This window comes from Petaurus breviceps, unplaced genomic scaffold (assembly GCF_028583685.1).
Source record: "Petaurus breviceps papuanus isolate PSGF00001 unplaced genomic scaffold, PetGlider_PUasm1.0 190, whole genome shotgun sequence".
In the NCBI taxonomy this organism is placed as follows: domain Eukaryota; kingdom Metazoa; phylum Chordata; class Mammalia; order Diprotodontia; family Petauridae; genus Petaurus; species Petaurus breviceps.
The window spans coordinates 6542275-6553873 of record NW_027185810.1 but is presented as its reverse complement, the minus strand read 5'-3'; the positions used below and the strand labels follow the sequence as shown (position 1 = coordinate 6553873).

The window sequence follows — 11599 nt, the reverse complement described above, 5'->3', positions numbered from 1 at the left end:
AAAAGATCAGGAAAATCAATCAATAAACTGAGAAGAAATCTAACAATATATGTACTGTTTTATTCCTTGGGAATGCCCACCTCAGTATAGGAGTAAGGGTAGATATTGTCTCTGGAACTAACTTTTTTTTTTTATAGTTTTGTAACAATATTTGGTGATTCTTTTTTTTTTTTAATATTGTTGTAGTCATTATGTATTCTGTTTTCCTGGTCCTGCTTACTTCACATTGCATCAATTCATACTTGTCTTTCCATGCTTCTTTGTATTCAATATGTTTATCATTTCTTACAGCACAGTAATAATTCCATTTTATCTTTAATACCACATTTTGTTTACCTGTTCCTCAGTCAATGGGTTTCTACTTTGTTTCCAGTTTTCTGCTACCAGAAAAAGTGCTGAGGTGTGTGTTTGTGTGTGTGTGTCTGTGAATTTATATAAATAATGTATATTCAAGAAACACTTGAACAAGGAGTTAGAAAATCTGTAGTTTGGTCTTAGATCTTGGGCTAGCTGTGTCACTGCTTTGCACCTCAGTTTTTCCATCTGCTAAAATGCAGTAACAATATTTGTACTCTCTCCTCATAGAGTTGTTTGTGATTATATGTCTAAAAGCACTTTGTAAATAACATGAAACTAATATTAGGGGGTCATTGACTGAAAGAACTGAGAAGAACAAGTTTTGGGGGCTGTGATTAGGTGGTAATTTAAGAGAGGAGTTAGTGGAAGTTCATATATACTTCAAGGTTTGCAGAACATTGTATGTAAATCTTCATCACAACCATGATAGTTTTTTTTTTTTTAAAGCAATCGGGGTTAAGTAACTTGCTCAAGGTTACACGGCCAGTTATTTCTGGGTGTGGTGCTAAGTATCGGAGCCCCGATTTGATCCCGGATTTGATCCCCAGGTCATCCCGACACTGGGGCGGGTGCCCTTACTCACTGAGCCACCTGGCCGCCCCTACAACCATGATAGTTAATCGCTCCAGATATCACGATAATAATTTTACAGGAGAGAAACCTGAAGTTCATTGACATTAAGAGATATGGACATGATCACAGATGTGCTAAATGTTGGGGACAGGATTGGAAAATTCACATCTGGTGAATGTTATTTCTTCAGTTACTAGAGTTAGCATAATTCTCATAGGGTCCCCAATTTCCAGTTGGTTTATGATCTTGTAATATGAATGTAATAATACTAATAACTAGCGTTTGGTTTTCAAATATTTAAGGTTTTTATACCCCAGTGACTGTGGGAAGTTGATGCTATTATTTTGATGGATGAGGAAGCTAAGGCATCGGATAAGTGACTTCTTTAGCTTCACCCAACTAGTATGACTAAGTTTGGATTTGAACTGATACCTTCCTGAATGGTTTTTGCACTCTATGTCATCTGGATATAAAAGGCTCCTTCAGGAAGCTAATATGAAACTTTGCCAATATCCAGCAGTGCTCTTCGAGAGTACCGTAGACATTTTGTACATTCTAAGGCTAGAACTGAAAGTTAGGCTCCTTTAAAAAGCACCTTCCCTTTTCTCAGTCTAGCATTTCTAACTTGAGTTGAAATAAAGCTAAGGAACATTCAGTATCCACTTAGAGTTCAACTTCTGGGACTCCTAAAGAACATAGTATTTTTCACAGTGATGAGTCTTGTGATTAAGATATTTTACATGCAGCAGAAAATGCCAGAGTTCTTCCCAGTTGATGTGGAAATTTTTAGAGCTTTCCATGAAGAAACCAAATTGCACATCAAGAAAATTTGATGGGGTTCCCAGGTAAAGTACCTTTAAAGATTCTTTTTTATTAACAAGGGTTGATCTCCAGCCACAGATGCTTTTCCTCCATCAAGACTGCAGCCTAGTGCAGCAGAGATCTTCAGTAATTCAACAGACATTGCATCATTGAGATCTGTAAGGAAAAGCCAGAAATATAGTATTAGAGTGCCATCCATGTTCATTCTTCTCATAGCCATGACGAGATGCCAGAAACAAGAACTATCCTATACAGTTAAGTATTCCTATTAATCTCTGGGGTCCCTAGCATTACCTCTGACCAGAAAAGATAGTACCTCATTATTGTCTGGTAGTATCTAAGAGTATTTTTAGAGAGAAGGAACAGTAGGATTTGGTAACCTCCACACAAAGCTATCTGGGAATGAATGCTACTATGATGCCACACTTCTTAGGCAAATTTCCCAAAAGCAGCAGGAGCAAAGCGGGGGTGAATAGAATGCTGGAGTTGGAGTCAAGAAGGTCTTAGTTTAAATCCTGTCTTAGATACTTGCTAGCTCTGTTGTGACTCTGGAGAAGTCCCTACCCCTCTCAGAACCCCAGTTTCCTCATCTGTAAAACAGGTCATAATAGCATAATAGCACCTATCTCCCTGGGTTGTTGTGAAGATGAAATGAGATAAAAGCACTTTGCATATAAATGATTTTAGTAGTAGCAGTAGTAGTAGTAATATTTATGATTATTAGCTAACAATAGTCATAACCATTGATACTTGATCAGTGCCCTAAAGTCTGTAAAAAAAACTTTACACACCCTATCTCAGTTCAGCCTGCAGGTCATACGATTATAGACAGAGATCCAGTATTATCCCCATGGAGACATTGAGGTCTAGTGACTAGAGAGCTGGGCTCACAGTCAGGGAGACTCTGACACCTGTTTGTTATGTGACTCCAGGCACATTATTTAATTCCTCAGAGCTCTAGGCAATTCTCTAAGCCTATTTGTTGCAGAGCAGATACAGATTTTTATAGGTAAGGAGGTAGGATTCCTCTGGGGTTCCAGATGCCATTAAAAACAACAGTTCCTTTCCCTGTCCCGCTTATCATACCCATTTTATGGATGAAAATAACCTAATTTCCAGGGAGGTGAGAGGAGAGGTCAGAATAGGATCTCAGAATGGTCCCTGAGTGGGGATCACAAGGGAACATACGCCTGTCTAAATAAAAAGTGTTGCAAGGAAAGTCTAGAAAGGTATAGGTTGGGAATCTGACCTGTTTCTCTAGATCTGTTGAATTTGTTCATTTCAAAACAGGTAGGTAAAGGCATGACAAGGGAACCCATGGCAGCTTAAATGTCCTTTCTCATGTCTTCAAGAGGCTAAGACCATCATTTCCCAAACCCCAAGGCCAAATTTAAGATGTGCAGAGTGAAGAAGTTAGCATTTTTCTTAATCCTGTGGAGTCTTGCCTATATACTTTTTGCCCTCAATACTAAGCCCTGTATAGAACTCTTAAGGTGAGAATCTTAAAGACCTTATTTGAGTTACAAACTGGAAAATCTGGCAGTTGAAGGTGTGCACTCCATTAAAAAAAAATGAGCGAATTTTTCATCACATTGGTGGCATTCAGGCTGAGGTCAAAAGGTCTTAGGATCTTAGATTTATAGTTAGGAGAGAGCATGGGGGTCATCTAGTCTAATACTTCATTTTACAGAAAAAGTAACTGAGGCTCCCAAAAGGCAAATGGTTTGTCCAGGGTCACAAAGGCAGTAAGTTGCAGAGAACGTATTCCAACCGGGGACCTATGACTCCAAAATCACTTTTTCTTTTCCTGCATTAACAACTCTCCATTTGGATGCTTTTGAACTAAAATGTTCCCCACCCCCATTCTGCTCCCTTCTCTTTTGTTTTCTGAAATAGCAGTGGACAGAAAGGAGAAAATCAAAACATAACATTTTCTCTAAGCCTCCAAGAACCAGAATTCCTCCTTTGTTTCCCCAAAGGTTTCCTGCGTCTCTTCCTGGGTTTACATAAGATCCTTAGTGATTCTGGTGCAGGGGACAATAAAAGGAGTGGGACTCAAGCTGCAGGATAGGCACCTTCAAATCAGCTTCTTAAGTTGAACTCGGTGAATAGCAGTGTACTAAGTAACTCTTTAAGAAGAATAACTCTTTGAGATTTTATACAAACATAAGTTATGGAGAAGGTAAAGACATGCATTGTTAGGAGCTTCCTTGCCTGGGATTCCTTATATCAGTGAGATCACACATCCAGTTATATCCCTATCCCTGTCATTTGATTGAGGGAGATGTGATATCTTGAGGTATAGACACCTTAGGATAGACAGAGACCTCCAGAGACTAGTGCCACTGGATAGGGACCTGAGGGTATTTGTTTCTGGGGATGCCACCGATAAGAAGAAAAAGGATAGGGTGAGGTAAGGAGGAGCTCACCTAGTGTGCAGCTTGAGGGTTATGATGGTGGGAAGAATGCATTTTCTTAGATTCCTATTTTAACTAATTGCTCAGACTAACTAGCTCAGGAGTCAGGGAACCTGCCACAGGTTACCACCTCTGACCTAGTTAGTCTGAGGTTTCCCACAGGTTTCCCACTCCTTAACTTGGTGCTAAATTCAGTTATTCTACCTGTTGAAGGAATAAAAGTGACGTAAGGGTCCTTTACATTTCAGCATCCTGAATCAAATTTGTCACCATGCTACAGTTAGGATTTTGAAAAGATATGAAAAATAAAAGCACCTGTTTCTAAACAGATAAATAAGCTTAAAGAATCATTTTAATCTCTGGAGCATTGAAAATCATTTCTAGTTATAACATTGGTTTTCAAGGAACACACACACAAAAACCCAGAACAAATCATACCTTGGTCAAGTCTTCTGACCATGAAGCTTGTGCTTTAGCTTGTGGTTCCTGTGGCCCCCAATTTCCCAGTTTCCCAAATCCCTCTGATTCTAAAGCCTGATATATCTCACCTGTTCCAAGCTCCAGGATGTCATCCTTTTTGGACACAGTCACCTTCCCACTTGCAGGAGTGGCTTCGTTTCTAGCAGAGCTCCTCTCCTTGTATTTTACTTTCTTGATGACAATAATGGCATTTTTGTGCATCTTTGCTTGGTGGAGGGCATTCAAAACATCTCCATGAATGGACCCAGCCAGTGAGGTGCCATTAATTGATAAAAGGAAATCTCCTTGGTGAATGCTCCCTTCCTGAGCAGTAACCCCCTGAGAAAATACTCTGTGAACCTATATAAATGAAGGGAAAGGAAAGTGAAAGCAAACCAGTTTACATAGTTTTAATATAGTCAATATAGTAACTTGATGTTAATTTTAAATAATCAAAGACTATGTTTTCTGAATCATATACTTAGCAGGCTCATAAGAGATATATGTGCTTGGGGTATAGAAATCCATCTTGCCCTACCAGAAAGTTAGGTAGAAGATGGGGGAGGATAAAAGAGAGAACAGATTGGGAGAAGGGTTCAGTAAGGGAAAGACAGGGAGAAAAATTTGTAACTCAAAATCTGGTAGAAATGAATGTCGAGGGGTGGCCAGGTAGCACAGTGAGTAAGAGCACCGGCCCCAGAGTTGGGATGACCTGGGATCGAATCTGGGCTCAGATACCTACCACCACACCCAGAAATAACTGGCCTTGTAACCTTGAGCAAGTTACTTAACCCCAATTGCTTTTAAAAAAAAAAAAGAAATGAATGTCAAAAACTGAAAATAAATAAATAAGTGGGGAAAGACCTTTGTTATGCTGCTAGTGCCTCACCCCCAAATATCTTGTTTTGACTTTGTTTATACTTATATAGGTACATATTGTTTCCACTGATAAAATGTAAGTAAGCTCCTTGAGGACAGAGACAATTTCATTTTTTACTGTATATCCCCAGTGCCCAGTTGAAGGCCTGGAACATAGTATTCATTTAGTAACTATGGCTCGATTATAGGGACAGAACTAATTAATCTTGATCACTTTAACATATACACTACATTTTTTCCCTAATAATCTCAAAGGCCTTTTAAATCATTCTTTAAAAGTCATTACTTTTTTGGCAAGAAGTTTGGGTTGCTTCACCAAAATAAAGTAAGCCAATAATTCTATTTAGAATTTACCTCATTATCCTACCCCAGAATCTACATGTCAGTAAAAAACCTGGGACCATAAATCTTTTGGCTGGTCTAAGGAGCTATGCCTTTGGTCAATTTTACTAATATGAATCAATAATAGTTCATAAGCAGCTAGGTAGATAGATCCCTGCCTCCAGATTTAGGAAGACTTGAGATGCAGAGGCAGGCCCAGAAGGTGGGGCTGGCAGAGGCAGGCCCAGAAGGGGCCTGATCAACTCTGAGGGCAAGTCTTCTCACCAACCACAAGGGCCACTACCAGGCCTATCACCAAAGGATGGGGACTGGAAAGAGCAAGGTAAGAAGCAAATACAGGGAGGGGCCCCTGTCCTGGACAGCAAACACTCCTGGGGCTACCACTTCATAGCCAAGAAATTAAAAAAAAAAAAAAGCCCTTTTCAGGACCTCCAAAGTCCAGGATGACAGAGTGAACCTCACTTGCTCCAAACTCCTTCTCTGACCCTGAAGACATAGTAACTCTTGCCCCAGGGCAAAACCCTCTACAGTAAAGGCTTGGGATCCTAGAGCAAGGGCGTGGCTAGGACCCTGCCTCAAAATGGGTAGAAAGCAGACTACAAAGACAAAGACTCTGGAGTCCTACTATCCTCAGAGGGAGGAACCAACCTCAGAGGGAGACAATGTGGACTCCACACCCAAACAAAGCTGAAACTTCAACAGGGAATGGGTCCCAAGCACAGAAGGCTCTCCTAGATGAGATCAAAAGGAACTTTGAAAACAAAATGAGAGAGATAGAAGACAAAATGAATAATTCTCTCAAAATCAAAATAGCAGAATTAGAAAAACATTATAATGAGGAAAACATCTCTCTAAAAAAGAAAAGTGTATGATATGGAAAAGGAGCTCCAAAAACTAACCAAGGAAAATGATTTTCTAAAAACTAGAATTAACAAAATGGAAACAAATAACTTTATGAGGAACCAAGAATTAGTCAAGCAAAACAACAAGAATGAAAAATTAGAAAAAGAGGTAAAATACCTCAAAGAAAAAATAACTGGCCTGAAAAACAGATCCAGGAGAGATAATCTGAGAATCATAGGCCTACCAGAAAATTATGATGAAAAAATGAGCCTGGATAACATTCTCCAAGAGCTCGTTAAGGAAAACTGCCCTGAGATACTAGAACCTGAGGGTAAAATAGAAATACAGAGAATCCACCGGACACCTGCTGAAAGAGATCCCAAACTGAAAAGTCCTCGAAATGTTGTGGCCAAACTCCAGAACTACCAGATAAAAGAGAAAATACTTCAAGCGGCCAGAAAGAAACAATTCAAATATCGAGGGTCCACAGTGAGGATTGCACAGGATTTGGCAGCCTCTACACTGAAAGATTGGAGGCAGTGGAATACAATTTTCCGGAAGGCAAAAGAGCTCGGGTCACAACCAAGGATCACATACCCAGCAAGACTGAGCATATTCTTCCAGGCAAAGAGATGGTCATTCAATGATATAACAGAGTTCCAGACCTTCTTGATAAAAAAGCCAGAACTCAATGGAAAATTCAACCTCCAATTATGAGATGCAACAGTGACTTAGAAAGGTAAACAAGGAGAACACACACACACACACCCTGCTATTTGATAAGAGCAAATTGGTTATAGACAAGTAGAGGGTATGACTATAAAATACACAAAATGACGATTTAAAAAATCTTATTAAGGGCTATAAAGGGACTGCAATGGAAGAAAGGGAATGGTTGAAGTGGAAAAGGGTAAATTATGCCACTCATAGAGGCATAAAAACTGTATAGCAGAGGAAAAAAAGGGAGGGAGTTGGGAAGCATATGAGTTTTTCCCTCATTGGTTCTGGTACAATGAGGGAATAACAACCAGTTAAGCATAGGACTCTATGGAGAAGAAATGCAAAAAGGATTATTTTAGAGGGAAAGAGGGGAGAGAGAGGAGCTTCGCATGAGATTTGTTCCTGTCACTCTTGATGCGAAGAAGAAATAGCATACTTCATTAAGTATAAAAATATCCTACAGGCAGTAGGAGGGGGAAAGGGTTACAAAAGGGGGGTGGGAGTGGTTTGTAGGGAGGGAAGTAATAAGGGGAAAGGGGAGGAAAAGGGAGGGGGGCTGAAAAGGCAATACTGAGGGAGGCGGTGGTCAAAAGGAAAACTATTAAGGGGGGAAGGGAGAAGGGAGGGAAAATATGAACATTAACAGGGGCAGGAATAGGATGGGGGAAAGAAACAGATAACAATTATAACTGTAAATGTGAATGGAATGAACTCTCCCACAAAACGGAGACGGATAGCAGAGTGGATTAGAAATCATAATCCTACAATATGCTGTTTACAAGAAACACATTTGAAACAGAGGGATACACACAAGGTAAAGGTAAAAGGTTGGAATAAAATATATCATGCCTCAGCTAAAGTAAAAAAAGCAGGGGTAACAATCCTATCTCAGATAAAGCAAAAGCAAAAATTGACCTAATTAAAAGAGATAAGGAAGGAAACTATATCCTGTTAAAAGGCACCATCGAGAATGAAGCAATATCATTACTTAACATATATGCACCAAGTGGTGTAGCATCCAAATTCCTAGAGGAGAAGGTAAAGGAATTAGAGGAAGAAATAGATAGCAAAACTATACTAGTGGGAGACCTTAATCTCCCCCTCTCTGAACTTGATAAATCCAACCTCAAAATAAACAAGAAAGAAGTTAAGGAGGTGAACAGGATTTTAGAGAGGATAGGTGTGATAGATCTCTGGAGAAAACTGAATGGGGATAAAAAGGAATATACTTTCTTCTCAGCGGTTCATGGCACATACTCAAAAATTGACCATGTTCTAGGGCATAAAAACCTCACAATTCTATTCAGTAAGGCAGAAATATTAAATGCATCCTTCTCAGATCATGATGCAATAAAAATTATATGCAATAAAGGGCCAGGGAAAGACAGACTAAAAACTAATTGGAAATTAAACAATTTAATCCTAAAGAATGAGTGGGTCAAACAAGAAATTATAGAAACAATCAGTAATTTCATTCAAGAAAATGATAATAATGACACAACATACTGAAATCTGTGGGATGCATTAAAGGCAGTTCTTAGGGGAAGTTTTATATCCCTGAGTGCATATGTGATTAAATTAGAAAAAAGAGAGCTCAACAAATTGGGCATGTAATTAAAAAACCTAGAAAAAGAACAAATTCAAAATCCCCAATTAAATACTAAATTGGAAATATTGAAGACAAAAGGAGAGATTAATAAAATTGAAATTAAGAAAACTATTGAATTAATAAATAAAACCAAGAGCTGGTTTTATGAAAAAAACAACAAAATTGATAGACCCTTAGTCAATATGATAAAAAAAAAAGAAAGAAAGAAGAAAACCAAATTATGAGTATCATGTACTTTCTTTCAAGGACAATCCTTGTGACCTTTGCTGAAACCCTACTTAGTCTGGCATGGAGATGCACTTTAATTAATCTTAGACATCTGGTTTCTCAACCCACAGAAGATCAGAGAATTAAATTGGGTAGATCCTAGGATTTATAATTAGAAAAGGCCTCCGGAGGTCCTCCAATTCGACCCCTCAGGGAACTGAGTCCCACAGAGGTTGAGTGATTTGATTCCTGACACACAGGTGAAGTAGGTGCCAGAACCATGATTGGAATCCAGATTCTCTGTCTCTAAATCCATTGTTCTCTGGAACCAGGAAGAGAAGGGTGTTGGGAGAGTGTGGCAGAACTGCTCAAGAAAGACAATTCACAGAGATGTGAAAGCTAATAATAAGAGAATGGAGATGACTGAGACATTATGGGCTGCTATTTGTATGGTGGAAGGGGTGCACACATTGATAAGATCACAGATCCCTACTCCATTGATAACCATGTCAAAAAATGTTGAACAATTTCCCTGTTACACAATAGATTTCCTTTATTATTATGATTAGCTGCCCCATGTTATCCCACTGTAACACTTCACCAGGATTGCTTTGTAAATGACCTTAAAAACAATATTCTCTGTATAATTTATCTGAAAGGCCCAGTATTTTTTATTGCATTTATAGCTTAGAAGAAGTAGGCCCCACAATCCAAGGGATTTGAAAGCTAATGAAACCAACCTTCATTCTTTTTTTTTTTTTTCCTGTTGGCAGAGATACACTTACCTCAAAAGAGAAAACTTACCATTTCCTGGATACATACTCTAAGTCCTCAACAAAAAGTGAAGTTCTCCTTGAGAGAAGAAAACCTCTTCTCTTCAAACTAAAGAGATTTCTCTTTCTGATAGGAACGTTTTGTGAACTTAGCCCTAGAGTGGTAGAGAAATGCCCAGACAGAAAGACTGAGATGTTCTTTAGTTGATTGGTTCAAGTATATCACTTCACTCTGGGAACCTCAATGAAATTAGACTCCAAATGATGAGAACAAATCTCACCAAAAAAGTACTCTACTTATAGCTCTAATTTCATTGACCATTTAATTTATGCCTCCTGTCACATGATCATTGCTTGTCATCAGTTACCACTGATTTGATCCTGAAACAACTGTTATTCAAGAATGGGACTGGATCCATGGAAAGGGGAACTTTTTTTGAGGAAACTCCTTCTACCAAGTGCAGGTCCACACCTTCTCTATGTTCAGTGTGTTGTGGACGTCTGCCCAAAACATTAGGTGACTTGCTTAGGGTCACAGAGCCAGTATAGGTCACAGGAAGAATGTCACCTTAGGTCGTACCAGATTTAAGGCAGGTCCTCTATCTACTTACTATACGAAACTTCCTGCTGCCTTTCATTATTGAGTACAATAATAATCTCACAATCATAATACTTCTCTCTGGAAAAAGAACAGTTTGAAATGGAAAGTTTGAAAGTTTCTGTAACCTTCAGGAAAAGATTTTTATTTACTGCTAAGCATAATTTCGTCTGTTTGGCCTAAATGAAAAAAGTTCTGGCAAACTGCTAAATTAACAACACTGCTAAAACATCGAATGTTTTAAAAAAGGAAAAGATTTGATGACCATCGATCTTCCCCTTCCTCCTCTCTAGGAAATACAGTGTTGATAAGACCAAGGTCAAGGTCCTACCTCCTCACAGGTAAGTTAGGTTTACTCTGGTTTTTTGCCTCAAAATAAACTAGTGCTGATCAGGTCTGCCTGCCCCACAGACTTGGTGTTTTGATATGATACTCTGGTCAGCTTCAGAAATACTCTCTGCCTCCCTCCTCTTTTAGAAGTGGCAGTTAGGTTTGGAGTTATTGTATTGTTTCCCCACACTTTGTGTGAAACAAAAGGTAACTCTTACATTCACAGAATGTTTAGCAAAATTCTCTTGGTCCTAATGGGGACCTGGCAAGTTCATTCCATGTGAAGGGACCAAGATTGATCAGTCACTGTTCCTAAGGAAGCCCAAGCATGCCTTTTGGTTGGGAAATGCATAATACACCCTCTTTTAAGCAAAGAGACAAAATTCCACACTTCACCTTAGGGTTTGGGTGACGACTAATGATGAGGCTGACAGGTCCTGGTCCACACTCACTCAGGAGGGCATAGGCTTCACTTAATGCTGTATGGCGGAGGCTGACAGAATGGGCTTCTAAGATTTGGTCATCCTGGCTAAGGAGGCAAACAGAAGAGCATTTCAGTTAGGACTTACCTTTTTTTTTTTTTTTTGGCGCTTGAGGTAGCACCCCTTTATTGAAGCTTATGTATGTGCTGGACTTTTGGCCCCTAGAGACTGAAAACAATGTAGAGATG

General features: G+C 39.1%; 1 long non-coding RNA gene across 1 annotated transcript in view; it reads left to right on the top strand.

Moving 5' to 3' along the window:
* LOC138164572 (uncharacterized) overlaps positions 1 to 11599 on the top strand; it is a 113969-nt gene that overhangs the window by 20850 nt on the left and 81520 nt on the right. Inside the window, exon 2 of the long non-coding RNA XR_011169130.1 lies at positions 10893 to 10940. This is a non-coding gene — a long non-coding RNA (uncharacterized lncRNA). The remainder of the gene's footprint in view (positions 1 to 10892; positions 10941 to 11599) is intronic.